This window comes from Ylistrum balloti, unplaced genomic scaffold, assembly GCF_031769215.1.
Source record: "Ylistrum balloti isolate Yb309-2 unplaced genomic scaffold, AGI_CSIRO_Ybal_v1 Utg370470, whole genome shotgun sequence".
Classification (NCBI taxonomy): domain Eukaryota; kingdom Metazoa; phylum Mollusca; class Bivalvia; order Pectinida; family Pectinidae; genus Ylistrum; species Ylistrum balloti.
The window spans coordinates 1-17,950 of NW_026782309.1; the positions used below are offsets into that span (position 1 = coordinate 1).

General features: G+C 33.9%; 4 non-coding genes across 4 annotated transcripts; all 4 read left to right on the forward strand.

The window, feature by feature from the left end:
* Positions 1-6,347: 6,347 nt before the first annotated feature.
* On the forward strand, positions 6,348-6,466 carry LOC132555329 (5S ribosomal RNA). The gene has a single exon (XR_009554421.1). It is a non-coding gene; the product is annotated as a 5S ribosomal RNA (ribosomal RNA).
* Positions 6,467-12,508: 6,042 nt separating this feature from the next.
* On the forward strand, positions 12,509-12,627 carry LOC132555332 (5S ribosomal RNA). Its single transcript, XR_009554424.1, has one exon. It is a non-coding gene; the product is annotated as a 5S ribosomal RNA (ribosomal RNA).
* A 2,380-nt stretch (positions 12,628-15,007) lies between these two features.
* LOC132555333 (5S ribosomal RNA) lies at positions 15,008-15,126 on the forward strand. Its single transcript, XR_009554425.1, has one exon. It is a non-coding gene; the product is annotated as a 5S ribosomal RNA (ribosomal RNA).
* A 2,380-nt stretch (positions 15,127-17,506) lies between these two features.
* LOC132555334 (5S ribosomal RNA) lies at positions 17,507-17,625 on the forward strand. Its single transcript, XR_009554426.1, has one exon. It is a non-coding gene; the product is annotated as a 5S ribosomal RNA (ribosomal RNA).
* The last annotated feature ends 325 nt before the right edge of the window (positions 17,626-17,950 follow it).

The following is a 17,950-nucleotide window of genomic DNA, read 5'->3' on the forward strand; positions in this document are numbered from 1 at the left end:
GAAGATATGAAATGGAATATTGTTAATATTTATGCGCCTAATATTGTGAGTGACAGAAAAGTATTTTTTGATCAGTTAAAAGATTGGCTAGTGCCTTTTACAGAGAACCTGATTACAGGGGGTGATTTCAATACAACCTTATCTACACTTGACCGTACTGGTGCTACGACACACCAGGTAAATCCCAGTGTGACTGCATTGAACAGTATAATGTTTACATGTGACGTTTACGATATTTGGCGAAAAAGAAACAGAAATTGCGCTATTTTTTCTCGTAAGATGATTAGTAATGGTAAATTATCACAAAGCCGTATAGACTACTTCTTAATTTCAAAAGGACTAGGTCCTTATGTACAGAACATTTACTACAATGATACATCTTTCAGTGATCATTGTTTTGTAGTCATGAAAGTAGACTGTGCTTTAGGAAGTAAAGGTCCTGGTATTTGGATTTTTAATAATTCATATCTATTAGAGGATGATTTTAATAACAAAATCAGATATATTATTACAGAGGCCAGAACTTGTGATTTGTATATCAGTGAACCCAAAGTCTGGTGGGACAATTTGAAATACAAAATTAAAAAGTTTTCTCAGGTCTATGGTAAAGACCGGAGTAAACGACGTAATGCTGAATTTTATAGAATTCAAAATAAGTTACAAGCGTTTTCTTGTGATATTGCTAATGGAAAAAAGTTTGATTGTGATAAGTATGAAGCGTTACGGCATAGTTTAGAAAAGTTTGAAGGCGAAAAATGTAATGGGGCAGTTTTAAGGTCAAAGGCTAAATGGGCTGTAGATGGAGACAAATGTACTGGTTACTTTTTAAGGTTAGAGAAATATAGACAAGGCTGTAATGCGATTAAAAAACTACAAAGTATAAATGGTAAAGTTGTAAGTAGTGAAGATGAGTTATCTCATGAAATATTTAATTTCCATAGTGAGTTGTATAATTGTACCAACACATCTGATGATGATATTGATCATCTTTTGTCCTATATTGATACAACAGTGACCGATGAAGATCGTGATAAGTGTGACGCATCTATCACTGTTGATGAAATTAAAGAAGCATTGTTTGGTATGTCTAAAAACAAAAGTCCTGGTTTAGACGGACTTACTGTTGAGTTTTATTGTCATTTTTTTGAGGATTTGCGTTTTGTATTTCCTCGTGTTGTTCATAGTATCTGGGAAGATAAAGAACTTTCCAGAACTATGAAACAAGGTGTTATAAATCTTGTCTATAAAAAGAAGGGTGATAAATCTTTGTTAAAACATTGGCGCCCAATTAGTCTCCTAAATGTAGACTATAAAATACTAGCCAGAGTTATGTCCAATAGACTTAAATCAGTCTTACCCTCTATTGTTTCAAGATTTCAGTCATGCTGTGTACCTGGTAGAGACATCTCTGACACTATTTTTAGTGTCCGAGATATTATTGATGTTATTGATCAGGAGAATTCTGAGGGTTACATACTTAAAATAGACCAACAGAAAGCTTTTGACCGTGTTTCACATTCATATTTGTTCAAAGTTTTACAGAAATTTGGTTTTGGGGAAAATTTTATTAATTGGGTTAAGATTTTTTATTCTAAAATCTCTAGCTGTGTTAAGTATAATGGGAATCTTACAAAGTTTTTTCCTGTGCACAATTCAGTTAGACAGGGTTGTCCGATTTCGGCTATGCTGTACGTTTTGACTGCTGAACCTTTGGGCTGTATGTTTTCAAAATCTCCTGATATTTCTGGTATCAAAGTGCCTTGTGCAAATTTCGAGTCAAAGGTATATCAACACGCTGATGATACTACCTTGACACTAAGTGACAAACAGTCTATTAGTAAAGTTTTTAACTTATTAGAAGTATATAGTAAAGGTTCAGGAGCCAAGATAAATAAAGATAAATCGGAGATCTTGTGTGTAGGTAAAGGAAGTATTTCCAATGATGAAGTGGATCAGTTAAGCATTACTGTATGTAAAAAGAGTATATGTGTACTTGGTGTTTATGTTGGTACAGATACTAATGATTGTAATATGAAGAATTGGGAGAATAAAGTTAATTCTATTAAATCTATTTTAAGGTCATGGTCTCAAAGACAGCTGACTCTACATGGAAGAGCTACTGTAATTAGTGCCTTACTTATGTCAAGGTGTTGGTATTGTATTACCTCTCAGACAATACCTTTGGTTTTTATAAATAATATTAAGAAAGCATGTATAGATTTCTTATGGAATAATGGTGCTCACCTGGTTGCCTATGATACTATAATTGGTAAAAGGGAAGTCGGGGGTCTAAATATTCCGGACATGGAATTAAAACTAAGATCGTTTAGGTTGAAATTTTTGTTCAGGTGGTTGGATAATTCCTGTAGTGCTGCTTGGAAATGTATGTGTCGATATTTCTTTAACAAAATTCTGAATTTACAGTTGGGTACAGAAGTAATTTATTGTAAATTCTCTGATAAGTACCTTAGAGTATTACCGATCGTTTATCGGGAGATGATAAAGGCATGGTATGCCTTTCAGGCTGTTAATGATGTATTTTATGAAAACAGAAACAGTTTCTTTGTATACGAACAACCATTGTTTTTTAATTCTACTATATTAAAGAATGACAATCCTGTATTTATTGATGCCTTTGCCAAGGCGGGTATTACAAAAGTGAAACATTTGACACTTGAACTTGTACCTAAGTTCCTTTCTGCTCATGCAGTAGCAGACATTGTCAGAGAATATAATGCTGACATTTCAGTGGATATTATTTTATCCGATTTTAACTTGATTATGAGTTGTATACCAGCTGAATACAAGAAAACAGTTTTAACCAGTGTTCACACAAATACTAGTACGGAGTGTCAACCTTATGTCGTGTACAAGGATGACAATGGCACCACGGTAAAGATTTTTCCCAGGTCTACTCGGGAGATTTATGCGTGTTTTATCAGACGTTGTTTTAAAAAGCCAAAGGCGGTAGATTACTGGTCAGACATTTTTGAAAATGCTGATTTGAAGCCCGTTTTTTCTATAATGTATATGCCCTTTTTGCCCTCAGATATCATTGATGTCCATTTTCGCACTGTCCACAATTCTATTTTTACTATGGACAAGTTGATGAAAATTGGTAAAGTAGATAGTGATGTTTGTCTTGTGTGTAATATAAAAAAGGAAACATTACAACATATGTACTTTGAATGTTCGGAACTGTCAGACTTCTTAGATTATATTGATATGTTAACAAGGAAGTTGCTTAAGGATGCTAACCCCACTTATATTGTTGATGTGTCTCTTAGGAAGCTGGTTCTTTTTGGTTACACTAGAAAAATTAAAGGAACAAATCATTTTTTCCTCAACTTCTTGTTAGGTGTAGTCCGTTTTTGTATTTTTAAAAGAAGAAATCTTGTAGTGAATAAAATGTCAAAGGTTGATTTGAGGAATTTTTTTATGTATACTCTTCGTAAATATTTTGACTACGTACAAATTTACTACAAGGTGAACAATAAACCGTTTCTTTTTGCCAAATACATGGTACAGAATAATCACTTGTTAGAGAAGAATAATTCTTCAGAAAGAAATTTAGTACTGTCATTGTGAATTATGTTAACGCAATATTTGAGGGTGTGTATTATAAAGCCTTTATTAGATTAAAGACACATTCTATTTTTATTCAATCTGATGGAATGATAAAATACTCACTATTTCACATTCGAAGAGACCGACATGTATTGTTTTTTTAATGATTATTTGATTATCATATTATGTAAGCTATGATATTGTCATCGATCTATATATGCACTGTGAGGAACCTCCGGGGCACCAACCCCGTAGGCCCTATTTGCTGGTACATTAAAATTAATTTAAAAACAAAAAAAAAAAAACCGGTTCTCGTCCGATCACCGAAGTTAAGCAACGTCGAGCCTGGTTAGTACTTGGATGGGTGACCGCCTGGGAATACCAGGTGTCGTAGACTTTTCCTTTTTTTTTTTTTTTATATAACTTATTTTTTTCATAATTTACCCTTCACCACATCCTCACTAACATAACGGAATCAAATCTTACTCCAATACTGAATCATTTTTCTTTTTATTAAGTCAACACTACAGTCTTAACCACACTGTACATATCATATTTAGACATTCAGCTGTATAGCTTTACATTGCACATCATCGCTCGCGTACCAAGGGACGTATATAAATACACGTATAAATACAGAAAACTTTAGTCGTCTAATGACCACTGACCACGTAGCTTTATCTGTATTAATGATCCGAAATAGTAAGCAGTGAGCCACGGCGTGTTGGGTATCATCTATTGAGACTAAAGCACACAGCTGTACTCCGAAAGGAGGCCGCAGTGACGCTACCTCGATACTCACTGATTTTTTTGTCCATCTCTTACTTGCTAAATTTTCAACTTAATAATCAAATAGATAATTTCCCATATTTGGTAGAAATTGACATGACCAATATATATAATTAAAAAGAAATCAACACGGTAGTTCGCCAACGTTTTCAGGTTCACCGTATATCAACTAGTTACACATATATCTAAACATATAGCAATGCTATTGCCGCATAATTGCTATCATCGAAATTCCAGGATTACTTTGAATTTCGAGGATGCATTATAGTATGTAATGAACTTTGAGATAAAAAGCATGACAGAGTTTCAGGTATTATAACTTCTCAAAGCAGCATATCGTTAACAAAACATAATTCCTTCAATTTAATTATTTCCACTTTTAACATTTATTTTACAAGTTGATGTAGTTTTCTTAAGAAAGCACTATCATTTTCTTGAAGAGAAATTTTGAACTTAGTCATGTAAAAACAAAGCATTTCGTCATCTTGCATCATAATAATTTGTCGGCGCCAAATCGGAACTGGAAGTTGCACAATGTCATAAGTTTATATTTATCATTATCTATACGTACGTCTGATGACGGGGTGAGCCGCAGCGTGGTGGTAGGACTCTTCCTCTGAGACTAAAGCAGTTAGGATCTAATACCTGACGTGATGGCCTCGGTCTGATCGTCAGTGGTCCACTTCGCCAAATCGATACTCACTCTTTTTCATTATAGTTTTAATATTCACCCCTTAATTATCTCTACTGACGAAAGAAGGAGAAAATAGGTGTGTAGGTAATTTACATGATGATTTTAATTTCTTTGTCAAATACAAGAACATTCTAAATATAGGAAGCTTCAATCATATTTGATGTATGGTTTTATTTGACAGTAAATGATAATACCTGCCATTTTGCCTCCTTTTCGAATATCGTCTTGGTAAGATTTTGCAAAATTAATAGTATAATGAGTATGGAGTTGGTGCAGCGGTATCCTGGAGTTTATCAGGATATTTCTTCAGTCTACTCAGGTAAGATTATATGATATTTGTTAATAAAACAATTCAACTATATTATAATATATTTATTCTGAAAGGGAAATAAATCTTATTTTATTTCTTACTTTTTCATGATGTTTACATCAAAAAACCAACAATGTAGTAGTTTGAGTATTGTATATGAAATGGTCGAAAATATGTTTACAAGTCCCAGCTCTGAAAAAAGGTCGTGTGATTATGAAAAAGAGTGAGTATGGAGTTGGTGCAGCGATATCCTGCTGTTGATCAGGACATTTCTTCAATCTCCTCAGTTAAGATTCTATTATGTTTGTTAATAGCACAATTTTACCATATCTGTAAAATATTTATTCTGAAAGGGTAAAAACTAAATATACTAAATATTTTTTCATGATGTTTACAACTAAAATAACATTGCAGTAGTTAGATAATGGTATATGATAAAGACGGAAATATGTTTACAAGCCAAGCTCTGCAATGATTTCGTAAGATTATAAAAAAGAGTGAATATCGAGGTAGCACTGTGGTTAATGATTGTGAAAATTCCGGTTACTGATGTAGATTCCATTTTGAAAAACATAGATATATTACTAAATTGAAGCAATAAACGAAGACTGATTTCTCCCCACCTTTACATAACATGGAGTGAAGTCAAAGAAAATGGACGTTTTTACATTTATTCCTAACTCGTGAGAAATGTTAGCGGATATTGCACCACTGTCCAGGTAGCTTTATATGTATCAGTTACCCGGTATGTTAAGCAGAGAGCCACAGCGTGTTATGTACTATGTATTGAGACTAAACACAAAACTGTACAACACGTTTTACGTTGCACATTGAATGAAAATTTTTACATACAAATTTGGCTCGCAATATTTGGTCTTGGTCAACTGGGTGAGGTGGTCGCGTACAATGGGACGTAAATATACATGTACACCGGAAGTGCACATGCAGAAAGTCAAGCATAAATAGGGAAAATTTTATCATTTGAGTGTCTACGGCCATATCACGTTGAAAACACCGGTTCTCGTCCGATCACCGAAGTTAAGCAACGTCGAGCCTGGTTAGTACTTGGATGGGTGACCGCCTGGGAATACCAGGTGTCGTAGACTTTTCCTTTTTTTTTTAATATAACTTATTTTTTTCATAATGTACCCTTCAGTAACATAACGGAATCAAATCTTACTCCAATACTGAATCATTTTTCTTTTTATTAAGTCAACACTACAGTCTTAACCACTGCTATTTCCACACTGTACATATCATATTTAGACATTCAGCTGTATAGCTTTACATTGCACATCATCGCTCGCGTACCAAGGCACCTATGTAAATACACGTATAAATACAGAAAACTTTAGTCGTCTAATGACCACTGACCAGGTAGCTTTATTTGTATTAATGATCCTAAATAGTAAGCAGTGAGCCACGGCGTGTTGTGTATCATCTATTGAGACTAAAGCACATAGCTGTACTCCGAAAGGAGGCCACAGTGACGCTAGCTCGATACTCACTGATTTTTTTGTCCATCTCTTACTTGCTAAATTTTCAACTTAATAATCAAATAGATAATTTCCCATATTTGGTAGAAATTGACATGACCAATATATATAATTAAAAAGAAATCAACACGGTAGTTCGCCAACGTTTTCAGGTTCACCGTATATCAACTAGTTACACATATATCTAAACATATAGCAATGCTATTGCCGCATAATTGCTATCATCGAAATTCCAGGATTACTTTGAATTTCGAGGATGCATTATAGTATGTAATGAACTTTGAGATAAAAAGCATGACAGAGTTTCAGGTATTATAACTTATCAAAGCAGCATATCGTTAACAAAACATAATTCCTTCAATTTAATTATTTTCACTTTTAACATTTATTTTACAAGTTGATGTAGTTTTCTTAAGAAAGCACTATCATTTTCTTGAAGAGAAATTTTGAACTTAGTCATGTAAAAACAAAGCATTTCGTCATCTTGCATCATAATAATTTGTCGGCGCCAAATCGGAACTGGAAGTTGCACAATGTCATAAGTTTATATTTATCATTATCTATACGTACGTCTGATGACGGGGTGAGCCGCAGCGTGGTGGTAGGACTCTTCCTCTGAGACTAAAGCAGTTAGGATCTAATACCTGACGTGATGGCCTCGGTCTGATCGTCAGTGGTCCACTTCGCCAAATCGATACTCACTCTTTTTCATTATAGTTTTAATATTCACCCCTTAATTATCTCTACTGACGAAAGAAGGAGAAAATAGGTGTGTAGGTAATTTACATGATGATTTTAATTTCTTTGTCAAATACAAGAACATTCTAAATGTAGGAAGCTTCAATCATTTTTGATGTATGGTTTTATTTGACAGTAAATGAAAATATACGCCATTCTGCTTCTTGTTCCTGGAAAAAACGTCCAAAATTAATGATAGATTGAGTATAGGGTTGGTGCAGAGGTATCCTGGAGTTTATCAGGAGATTTCTTCAATCTTCTCAGTTAATATTATAACATATTTGTTAATAAAACAATGTAACTATGTCCATAACTTATTTATTCTGAAAGGGAAATTAATCTAAATTTATTTCATATTTTTTCATGATGTTTGTCGAAAAAAGGAAAACACTACAGTAGTTAGATGTGTAATGTGAAATGGACGAAAACTGTTTATAAAGTCCAGCTCTGGAAAAAATTCGTAAGATTATGAAAAGAGTGAGTATCGAGTTGGCGCAGTGGTTACTCCTGACGTTCGGACCACAATTGAAGTCCTCCCGACAGAAGTAGATCTAGTGCTTTAGTCTCAGTAGATAGAAGTCGATTGTCCCACCACGCTACGGCTCACCCCGTGTAAAATAGGTGTATACATTTTATATATTCATTTACATATACCTTATAAACGGTTGTGAAACTTCCGGTTACTCACTATCAGATTCCATTCCACAAAACGACAATTGACAATTTAGGTGAAATGTTACGAAAACTGAATTTGACTAATAAACATTAACAGGATGTCACGGAGAAATTCGTTATCAACATTTTATTCCGAACTCTCGCGGAACGTTAGCGGATATTGCACCACTGACCAGGTAGGTTTAAATGTATTATTGATCCCAAATAGTAAGCAGTGAGCCACGGCGTGTTGTGTATTATCTATTGAGACTAAAGCACATAGATGTACTCCGGAAGGAGGCCGCAGCGACGCTAGCTCGATACTCACTGATTTTTTTCATTTCTTACTTGCTACATTTTCAACTTAATAAAGCATAGGTGTCCTGAATCGATAATCAAATACGTTATTCCACACATTTGGTAGAAATTAACATAACCAATCTATATGTACTTAAAAGATAAAATCAATACGGTACTTCGTCAAAGTTTTCAGGTTCAACGTATTAACTAGTTACACACATATATAAAAATATAGTAATGCTATTGCCGAATAATTGCTATCAGCGGAATTCCAGGATTACTTTGAATTTCGAGGATGCATAATGGTATGTAATGAACTTCGCGAAAAAAAGCATGACAGTGTCTAGGTATAATAAATATTCAAAGACGTCATTTCGTTAAGAAAACAAAATTCCTTCAATTTAATTATTTTCACTTTTAACATTTATTTCACAAGTAGATGTGATATTCAAGAAAGGACTGTCATTTTCATGAACAGAATTTTTTTTAACTGACTCATATTACAACAGAGCATTTCGTCGTCTTACATCATTATAATTTGTCGGCACAAAACCGGAACTGGAAGTTGCACAATGTTATAAGTTTATATTTATCATTATCTATGTGTACGTCTGATGACGGGGTGAGCCGCAGCGTGGTGGTAGGACTCTTCCTCTGAGACTAAAGCAGTTAGGATCTAATACCTGACGTGATGGCCTCGGTCTGATCGTCAGTGGTCCACTTCGCCAAATCGATACTCACTCTTTTTCATTATAGTTTTAATATTCACCCCTTAATTATCTCTACTGACGAAAGAAGGGGAAAGTAGGTGTGTAGGTAATTTACATGATGATTTTAATTTCTTTGTCAAATACAAGAACATTCTAAATGTAGGAAGCTTCAATCATTTTTGATGTATGGTTTTATTTGACAGTAAGTGATAATACCTGCCATTTTGCCTCCTTTTCGAATATCGTCTTGGTAAGATTTTGCAAAATTAATAGTATAATGAGTATGGAGTTGGTGCAGCGGTATCCTGGAGTTTATCAGGATATTTCTTCAATCTACTCAGGTAATATTATATCATATTTGTTAATAAAACAATTCAACTATATTATAATATATTTATTCTGAAAGGGAAATAAATCTTATTTTATTTCTTATTTTTTCATGATGTTTACATCAAAAAACCAACAATGTAGTAGTTTGAGTATTGTATATGAAATGGTCGAAAATATGTTTACAAGTCCCAGCTCTGAAAAAAGGTCGTGTGATTATGAAAAAGAGTGAGTATGGAGTTGGTGCAGCGATATCCTGCTGTTGATCAGGACATTTCTTCAATCTCCTCAGTTAAGATTCTATTATGTTTGTTAATAGCACAATTTTACCATATTGTAAATATTTATTCTGAAAGGGTAAAAACTAAATATACTAAATATTTTTTCATGATGTTTACAACTAAAATAACATTGCAGTAGTTAGATAATGGTATATGATAAAGACGGAAATATGTTTACAAGCCAAGCTCTGCAATGATTTCGTAAAATTATAGGTGTATACAATTCCGGTTACTGATGTATATATTCATTTACATATACCTTATAATGGAGTGAAGTAATGATTGTGAAAATTCCGGTTACTCACTATAGATTCCATTTTGAAAAACACAATACGATATATTACAATTGAAGGTGAAATGTTAAACGAAACTGATATTTGACACCTAATTACATAACATGGAGTGCACATCAGAAAGAAGCAGAATCAAGGGAAAATTTTTTTATTCCAACTCGTCGAGAAACGTTAGCGGATATTGCACCACTGACCAGGTAGGTTTATATTATTGAGTAACCCAAATGTAAGCAGTGAGCCACAGCGTGCTATTTCCACATTATCTATTGAGACTAAAACACACATACTGTACAACACGTTTTACGTTATACATTGAATGAAAATTTTCGATACTCACTGATTTTTCGCAATATTTTCTTGGTGCTGGGCGTGTGGTTTCAACTTAGATAAAGCACATACATGTGTCCTAAAGGAAGTGCACATGCAGATAAAGTCATCTCTTACTTGCTAAATAATCAAAAATTTTATAATTTCCACATATTTGGTAGAAATTGACATGACCAATATATATAATTAAAAATAAAATCAACACGGTAGTTCGCCAACGTTTTCAGGTTCACCGTATTCACACTAGTTACACATATATATAAAAATATAGCAATGCTATTGCCGCATAATTGCTATCACGAAATTCCAGGATTACTTTGAATTTCGAGGATGCATTATGTATGTAATGAACTTTGGAAAAAAAGCATGACAGAGTTTCAGGTAATAATTTATTCAAAGCAGCATTTCGTTAAGAAAACCAAATTCCTTCAATTTAATTATTTTCACTTTTAACATTTATTTCACAAGTTGATGTAGTGATTTTAAGAAAGCACTATCATTTTCATGAACAGAAATTTTGAACTTAGTCATGTAAAAACAAAGCATTTCGTCGTCTTACATCATAATAATTTGTCGGAAAATCGGAACTGGAAGTTGCACAATGTTATAAGTTTATATTTATCATTATCTATACGTACGTCTGATGACGGGGTGAGCCGCAGCGTGGTGGTAGGACTCTTCCTCTGAGACTAAAGCAGTTAGGATCTAATACCTGACGTGATGGCCTCGGTCTGATCGTCAGTGGTCCACTTCGCCAAATCGATACTCACTCTTTTTCATTATAGTTTTAATATTCACCCCTTAATTATCTCTACTGACGAAAGAAGGAGAAAATAGGTGTGTAGGTAATTTACATGATGATTTTAATTTCTTTGTCAAATACAAGAACATTCTAAATATAGGAAGCTTCAATCATATTTGATGTATGGTTTTATTTGACAGTAAGTGATAATACCTGCCATTTTGCCTCCTTTTCGAATATCGTCTTGGTAAGATTTTGCAAAATTAATAGTATAATGAGTATGGAGTTGGTGCAGCGGTATCCTGGAGTTTATCAGGATATTTCTTCAGTCTACTCAGGTAAGATTATATGATATTTGTTAATAAAACAATTCAACTATATTAGAATATATTTATTCTGAAAGGGAAATAAATCTTATTTTATTTCTTACTTTTTCATGATGTTTACATCAAAAAACCAACAATGTAGTAGTTTGAGTATTGTATATGAAATGGTCGAAAATATGTTTACAAGTCCCAGCTCTGAAAAAAGGTCGTGTGATTATGAAAAAGAGTGAGTATGGAGTTGGTGCAGCGATATCCTGCTGTTGATCAGGACATTTCTTCAATCTCCTCAGTTAAGATTCTATTATGTTTGTTAATAGCACAATTTTACCATATCTGTAAAATATTTATTCTGAAAGGGTAAAAACTAAATATACTAAATATTTTTTCATGATGTTTACAACTAAAATAACATTGCAGTAGTTAGATAATGGTATATGATAAAGACGGAAATATGTTTACAAGCCAAGCTCTGCAATGATTTCGTAAGATTATAAAAAAGAGTGAATATCGAGGTAGCACTGTGGTTAATGATTGTGAAAATTCCGGTTACTGATGTAGATTCTATTTTGAAAAGCATAGATATATTACTAAATTGAAGCAAATAACATGGAGTGAAGTCAAAGAAAATGGACGTTTTTACATTTATTCCTAACTCGTGAGAAATGTTAGCGGATATTGCACCACTGTCCAGGTAGCTTTATATGTATCAGTTACCCGGTATGTTAAGCAGAGAGCCACAGCGTGTTATGTACTATTATTGAGACTAAACACACAACTGTACAACACGTTTTACGTTGCACATTGAATGAAAATTTTTACATACAAATTTGGCTCGCAATATTTGGTCTTGGTCAACTGGGCGAGGTGGTCGCGTACGATGGGACGTAAATATACATGTACACCGGAAGTGCACATGCAGAAAGTCAAGCATAAAAAAAATTTTATCATTTGAGTGTCTACGGCCATATCACGTTGAAAACACCGGTTCTCGTCCGATCACCGAAGTTAAGCAACGTCGAGCCTGGTTAGTACTTGGATGGGTGACCGCCTGGGAATACCAGGTGTCGTAGACTTTTCCTTTTTTTTTAATATAACTTATTTTTTTCATAATGTACCCTTCAGTAACATAACGGAATCAAATCTTACTCCAATACTGAATCATTTTTCTTTTTATTAAGTCAACACTACAGTCTTAACCACTGCTATTTCCACACTGTACATATCATATTTAGACATTCAGCTGTATAGCTTTACATTGCACATCATCGCTCGCGTACCAAGGCACCTATGTAAATACACGTATAAATACAGAAAACTTTAGTCGTCTAATGACCACTGACCAGGTAGCTTTATTTGTATTAATGATCCTAAATAGTAAGCAGTGAGCCACGGCGTGTTGTGTATCATCTATTGAGACTAAAGCACACAGCTGTACTCCGAAAGAAGGTCGCAGTGACGCTACCTCGATACTCACTGATTTTTTTGTCCATCTCTTACTTGCTAAATTTTCAACTTAATAATCAAATAGATAATTTCCCATATTTGGTAGAAATTGACATGACCAATATATATAATTAAAAAGAAATCAACACGGTAGTTCGCCAACGTTTTCAGGTTCACCGTATATCACACTAGTTACACATATATCTAAACATATAGCAATGCTATTGCCGCATAATTGCTATCATCGAAATTCCAGGATTACTTTGAATTTCGAGGATGCATTATAGTATGTAATGAACTTTGAGATAAAAAGCATGACAGAGTTTCAGGTATTATAACTTATCAAAGCAGCATATCGTTAACAAAACATAATTCCTTCAATTTAATTATTTTCACTTTTAACATTTATTTTACAAGTTGATGTAGTTTTCTTAAGAAAGCACTATCATTTTCTTGAAGAGAAATTTTGAACTTAGTCATGTAAAAACAAAGCATTTCGTCATCTTGCATCATAATAATTTGTCGGCGCCAAATCGGAACTGGAAGTTGCACAATGTCATAAGTTTATATTTATCATTATCTATACGTACGTCTGATGACGGGGTGAGCCGCAGCGTGGTGGTAGGACTCTTCCTCTGAGACTAAAGCAGTTAGGATCTAATACCTGACGTGATGGCCTCGGTCTGATCGTCAGTGGTCCACTTCGCCAAATCGATACTCACTCTTTTTCATTATAGTTTTAATATTCACCCCTTAATTATCTCTACTGACGAAAGAAGGAGAAAATAGGTGTGTAGGTAATTTACATGATGATTTTAATTTCTTTGTCAAATACAAGAACATTCTAAATATAGGAAGCTTCAATCATATTTGATGTATGGTTTTATTTGACAGTAAATGATAATACCTGCCATTTTGCCTCCTTTTCGAATATCGTCTTGGTAAGATTTTGCAAAATTAATAGTATAATGAGTATGGAGTTGGTGCAGCGGTATCCTGGAGTTTATCAGGATATTTCTTCAGTCTACTCAGGTAAGATTATATGATATTTGTTAATAAAACAATTCAACTATATTATAATATATTTATTCTGAAAGGGAAATAAATCTTATTTTATTTCTTACTTTTTCATGATGTTTACATCAAAAAACCAACAATGTAGTAGTTTGAGTATTGTATATGAAATGGTCGAAAATATGTTTACAAGTCCCAGCTCTGAAAAAAGGTCGTGTGATTATGAAAAAGAGTGAGTATGGAGTTGGTGCAGCGATATCCTGCTGTTGATCAGGACATTTCTTCAATCTCCTCAGTTAAGATTCTATTATGTTTGTTAATAGCACAATTTTACCATATCTGTAAAATATTTATTCTGAAAGGGTAAAAACTAAATATACTAAATATTTTTTCATGATGTTTACAACTAAAATAACATTGCAGTAGTTAGATAATGGTATATGATAAAGACGGAAATATGTTTACAAGCCAAGCTCTGCAATGATTTCGTAAGATTATAAAAAAGAGTGAATATCGAGGTAGCACTGTGGTTAATGATTGTGAAAATTCCGGTTACTGATGTAGATTCCATTTTGAAAAACATAGATATATTACTAAATTGAAGCAATAAACGAAGACTGATTTCTCCCCACCTTTACATAACATGGAGTGAAGTCAAAGAAAATGGACGTTTTTACATTTATTCCTAACTCGTGAGAAATGTTAGCGGATATTGCACCACTGTCCAGGTAGCTTTATATGTATCAGTTACCCGGTATGTTAAGCAGAGAGCCACAGCGTGTTATGTACTATGTATTGAGACTAAACACAAAACTGTACAACACGTTTTACGTTGCACATTGAATGAAAATTTTTACATACAAATTTGGCTCGCAATATTTGGTCTTGGTCAACTGGGCGAGGTGGTCGCGTACGATGGGACGTAAATATACATGTACACCGGAAGTGCACATGCAGAAAGTCAAGCATAAATAGGGAAAATTTTATCATTTGAGTGTCTACGGCCATATCACGTTGAAAACACCGGTTCTCGTCCGATCACCGAAGTTAAGCAACGTCGAGCCTGGTTAGTACTTGGATGGGTGACCGCCTGGGAATACCAGGTGTCGTAGACTTTTCCTTTTTTTTTTAATATAACTTATTTTTTTCATAATGTACTCTTCAGTAACATAACGGAATCAAATCTTACTCCAATACTGAATCATTTTTCTTTTTATTAAGTCAACACTACAGTCTTAACCACTGCTATTTCCACACTGTACATATCATATTTAGACATTCAGCTGTATAGCTTTACATTGCACATCATCGCTCGCGTACCAAGGGACCTATGTAAATACACGTATAAATACAGAAAACTTTAGTCGTCTAATGACCACTGACCAGGTAGCTTTATTTGTATTAATGATCCTAAATAGTAAGCAGTGAGCCACGGCGTGTTGTGTATCATCTATTGAGACTAAAGCACATAGCTGTACTCCGAAAGGAGGCTACAGTGACGCTAGCTCGATACTCACTGATTTTTTTGTCCATCTCTTACTTGCTAAATTTTCAACTTAATAATCAAATAGATAATTTCCCATATTTGGTAGAAATTGACATGACCAATATATATAATTAAAAAGAAATCAACACGGTAGTTCGCCAACGTTTTCAGGTTCACCGTATATCAACTAGTTACACATATATCTAAACATATAGCAATGCTATTGCCGCATAATTGCTATCATCGAAATTCCAGGATTACTTTGAATTTCGAGGATGCATTATAGTATGTAATGAACTTTGAGATAAAAAGCATGACAGAGTTTCAGGTATTATAACTTATCAAAGCAGCATATCGTTAACAAAACATAATTCCTTCAATTTAATTATTTTCACTTTTAACATTTATTTTACAAGTTGATGTAGTTTTCTTAAGAAAGCACTATCATTTTCTTGAACAGAAATTTTGAACTTAGTCATGTAAAAACAAAGCATTTCGTCATCTTGCATCATAATAATTTGTCGGCGCCAAATCGGAACTGGAAGTTGCACAATGTCATAAGTTTATATTTATCATTATCTATACGTACGTCTGATGACGGGGTGAGCCGCAGCGTGGTGGTAGGACTCTTCCTCTGAGACTAAAGCAGTTAGGATCTAATACCTGACGTGATGGCCTCGGTCTGATCGTCAGTGGTCCACTTCGCCAAATCGATACTCACTCTTTTTCATTATAGTTTTAATATTCACCCCTTAATTATCTCTACTGACGAAAGAAGGAGAAAATAGGTGTGTAGGTAATTTACATGATGATTTTAATTTCTTTGTCAAATACAAGAACATTCTAAATATAGGAAGCTTCAATCATATTTGATGTATGGTTTTATTTGACAGTAAGTGATAATACCTGCCATTTTGCCTCCTTTTCGAATATCGTCTTGGTAAGATTTTGCAAAATTAATAGTATAATGAGTATGGAGTTGGTGCAGCGGTATCCTGGAGTTTATCAGGATATTTCTTCAGTCTACTCAGGTAAGATTATATGATATTTGTTAATAAAACAATTCAACTATATTATAATATATTTATTCTGAAAGGGAAATAAATCTTATTTTATTTCTTACTTTTTCATGATGTTTACATCAAAAAACCAACAATGTAGTAGTTTGAGTATTGTATATGAAATGGTCGAAAATATGTTTACAAGTCCCAGCTCTGAAAAAAGGTCGTGTGATTATGAAAAAGAGTGAGTATGGAGTTGGTGCAGCGATATCCTGCTGTTGATCAGGACATTTCTTCAATCTCCTCAGTTAAGATTCTATTATGTTTGTTAATAGCACAATTTTACCATATCTGTAAAATATTTATTCTGAAAGGGTAAAAACTAAATATACTAAATATTTTTTCATGATGTTTACAACTAAAATAACATTGCAGTAGTTAGATAATGGTATATGATAAAGACGGAAATATGTTTACAAGCCAAGCTCTGCAATGATTTCGTAAGATTATAAAAAAGAGTGAATATCGAGGTAGCACTGTGGTTAATGATTGTGAAAATTCCGGTTACTGATGTAGATTCCATTTTGAAAAACATAGATATATTACTAAATTGAAGCAATAAACGAAGACTGATTTCTCCCCACCTTTACATAACATGGAGTGAAGTCAAAGAAAATGGACGTTTTTACATTTATTCCTAACTCGTGAGAAATGTTAGCGGATATTGCACCACTGTCCAGGTAGCTTTATATGTATCAGTTACCCGGTATGTTAAGCAGAGAGCCACAGCGTGTTATGTACTATGTATTGAGACTAAACACAAAACTGTACAACACGTTTTACGTTGCACATTGAATGAAAATTTTTACATACAAATTTGGCTCGCAATATTTGGTCTTGGTCAACTGGGCGAGGTGGTCGCGTACGATGGGACGTAAATATACATGTACACCGGAAGTGCACATGCAGAAAGTCAAGCATAAATAGGGAAAATTTTCTCATTTGAGTGTCTACGGCCATATCACGTTGAAAACACCGGTTCTCGTCCGATCACCGAAGTTAAGCAACGTCGAGCCTGGTTAGTACTTGGATGGGTGACCGCCTGGGAATACCAGGTGTCGTAGACTTTTCCTTTTTTTTTAATATAACTTATTTTTTTCATAATGTACCCTTCAGTAACATAACGGAATCAAATCTTACTCCAATACTGAATCATTTTTCTTTTTATTAAGTCAACACTACAGTCTTAACCACTGCTATTTCCACACTGTACATATCATATTTAGACATTCAGCTGTATAGCTTTACATTGCACATCATCGCTCGCGTACCAAGGGACCTATGTAAATACACGTATAAATACAGAAAACTTTAGTCGTCTAATGACCACTGACCAGGTAGCTTTATTTGTATTAATGATCCTAAATAGTAAGCAGTGAGCCACGGCGTGTT